Source organism: Echinops telfairi, unplaced genomic scaffold (genome assembly GCF_000313985.2).
Source record: "Echinops telfairi isolate 266 unplaced genomic scaffold, ASM31398v2 ScPeMD7_5868;HRSCAF=6743_0, whole genome shotgun sequence".
NCBI classification, from domain to species: Eukaryota; Metazoa; Chordata; class Mammalia; order Afrosoricida; family Tenrecidae; genus Echinops; species Echinops telfairi.
Genome location: NW_022109767.1, coordinates 725,017 through 728,434, shown reverse-complemented (window position 1 = coordinate 728,434; position 3,418 = coordinate 725,017).

Sequence of the window (3,418 nt, the reverse complement as noted above, 5' to 3'; positions counted from 1 at the left end):
AAGACATACTCCAGACCTGCATGCCCATCTTGGAATATTGAGTTCAAACAAATTACGTCAAGCCTTTGTGAGCATTTCCTTATCTCTGAATGGTGAGCAATAGCCTGTTCGTAATTGCTGCATGGCATTGCAAGATGCTCCCTACAGAACACAGGTAAAGGATATAGAACAGGGTCTTCAGGCCATTAAAAGGCATAAGATCATGTCCTACTCTTGGTAGTGGGAATACACTGTCCCACACCCTCTGTAAACAATCTATCCTAGTGACTGTCGCTATGTGCCAATTCAAGCTATGTATGTCATATTTTCCAAGGACCTTCACACTAAAACCATTGTACTGTTAGTTGCAGAATGGATTCCAACTCAGTGGCGACTCCACGTGGAGTCAAACCTTCATCCTTTCATTAACAACAGAGCACTTTAACTACTTGCACACTTAGGGACTCAGAACTAAAAGTAAGCCACATTTAATGGTCCAATGTGTTGGGTTATCAGGAAGAGACCCCGGAAACACAACTAAGTGTTATCTTCCCTCCCCTTCTTTTCCCTCCCCACCCTCTCTAATGATGAAATGAGAGTGTTAATCAAAATAGTGCAATGTAGCTTTAAGAGACAGAAGAATATTAGGAATTATTAACTTAGGGGTGGAGATGGGCCTTAGCTCCTCTTCCAAGGCACTGATTTCTGTTTTAAGGACTCCCTGAAAACCAAAACTGACTGGAAAAAACTGAGAAGAAAATGTAAAAGGTAAACAAAGAGGAAGAAAGCATCCTTTACTACTGAGTAATACTGTACCTATTCATCCACCCTAGGGCTCTGTCCTCCTACCCACCTCACATAAATACACATTGTCTTGTATTCTTGGACCTCAAAAACTTGACGCAGAGTTCATGATCCTGACTCATCAGAACTGGTAAGGCTATCTGCCTACCAGTGAGCATGGTAGGAGAGGTTCCACTGAGGGGCGGCTGTATTTTCGCATATTAGAGAGCCTGGCACAAAGTGCATGCCCAGTCAGCACCAACGATTGTTATCACTACTGTAATGGCCCAGGCCTCTCTGCAGTAATATTCATCCTCGATTGCCCCCTCTCTCCATGTGAGGATCAAATACACAGCTCCGTGTTCATGAAGAGTTCGTCTTTGTTATTTTGTAAGTAGGTCTTTTGTTATGAGGAATAAAGAGCTGAAAGGGAAATCATGTGATAACCTTTGGTGTCTAAAGAGAAGTGGAACCATCTTCAGAGAAGCGTTGAAGGGACTCAAGAAGCCATTTACTATGGTGGCTCCCAGGCTGGGTGGGAAAAGCCAACCCAACCAGACTCAGCCACGCCTACCAACAACTACCAAAGGAAAACTTATTACACTGACCTCACATTTCTCATTTCACCACAGCATAGTGAAAGCTTGGGTACTGACTAGCGTTATCCCGAGTGGTCACTTGGAAACCACTGATGTACTTGAACCCCTTCAGTTCATGATTGAGGAAACGATCTTCAACCCAGCTCACCTACTCAACAGATGCGCCTGGGGTTAGAACTGAGATTTTCTATCTCCCCTAAAATTGTATCAACTTCTCACTTCCATATGTTTCATTTTTATCTCATTATGTTTACAAAGCAATCTATCTCTCTATAATAGGATTATTAAGCAATCTACACAATTACAATGGCACCTCATACCCGATATTCTGGCATACTAGTGATTTTAAAATAGAATTTCAGCAAAATCACATGATGGATTCTAAGGCAGCTGTGGGAACAAATTAACTATAGCTACAGGGAGGAATCTTAGCAGCACAAATGCTTTCTGAACAAAGCACTTCTCATAAGTCTTAGATACAATATGACACTGTATCAAAAAGACTTCTGCAGGTTGTGCTGTAATTAACAACAACAAAAACCAAGTCCCAATGTATTGCTATAATAAAGGTTTGTTTCTTTTTCATGATGTGTGTTGACTCTGATTCCCCTGTGGATCAGATACAACTTTAGTCTACATGCCTTCTTCACCCTGAGAATCATACTAAAGAAGCAATGACAAGGCTCTTAGGATTTCTGAACAAGAGTGGTCATTTTCATGCACATTCGCTGACCACAGCAAACCACCAGGTCAAGCCTAAAGTCATTGGGGCAGGAAATAATCCTGTCGTGTAGGCAGCAGGGCCTTTGAGTGTGGCGTTCCGGTGAAACCTCAATGCCAGTGATTTAGTCCAGTTACCAATGTGTTCACAGTATCTCTACAGCAACAAGGAAACATCAATTCAACAGAATCAGGCCCAGATGTGCATCCTCAATATCTGACTTCTCAGAGATCAGGAGTCCACTGAGGAAGAGAAAAATCAAAGACACAGGGCTTTTAAACAAAGTCCCTTTAAACAAAGGCTTCAAAGGGCTTGAGAACTCCTTGGAATGACATGTAAAATATCGGAGGAGGAAGGTTCCTTTGGGAAAGAGCATATATATCTATCACTGGATCCCAAAATGATTTCCCACCGTTCTTTTCCAGACTATTTGGGTACAAGTTTCAGATCCATAGAATGTTATTACTGAGTCCACTTTTCCACTTCTGTAAAATACTAACATTTCTTCTAGTTCTGCGATTAGAAGAGAAATCCCTTGTAAAACTACCCATCATAAATCTGCAGTTCACCATACAGAGTAAACACTCCTTCTCTGACTTCAGGCTCAGACCTTGAACTGATCCTCTTCATTATCAGCCCTCTCCCTAAGAGGGATCTACTGATCTTATGGCTCTTTCACTCTCATGGCAGTTAAAATCTGACAACTGTCAATCAGGTTTCCAGCCCAGAAACATCTGCCTATTTCCTATCTTCCTCTTAGCCAAGTAACAGATCTTTGCAACTCTACATGTACAAAACTAGGTCTATAATTCTTCTCAAAACGCACTCCTGCCCTATTCCACGTTTAGCAATTGCCATTTCCATCCGTCCACTTGCTACAGCTAGAATCATCGGAATCATCCATGGATTATCCCTCACACTCCACATCAACTCCCTAAGAAAATCCTATCCGTCTTCAAAATAAGATTGCAAATATCCGCACAAAGCAGTCATCTCTCACTTGGATTATAGCTGTAGCCTCCTAACTAGTGTCTGCACCCACTCTAAGTGGATCAGTCTATGCTCGACCAGTTATTCAGGCAAAACATTTAAAAATATCAATTAGATCACATCCAGTTTGCTCAAAGTCCTACAGGGGCTAACTTGACTTTTTTGTAAAGCCAAGTTAATTCGTTAAGACTGACTAGAAGCCATTAGCCTCTACCTACATGGAACTAACTACCCACACTAGCCTCACACCTCATTTCAAGCATCTGGTCCTTGTACCTTCACTGTCCTCTACGCTTTTGTGCTTAGAAATCCTTCTGGTGGAATATCCCACTTTCTCAATCTGTTC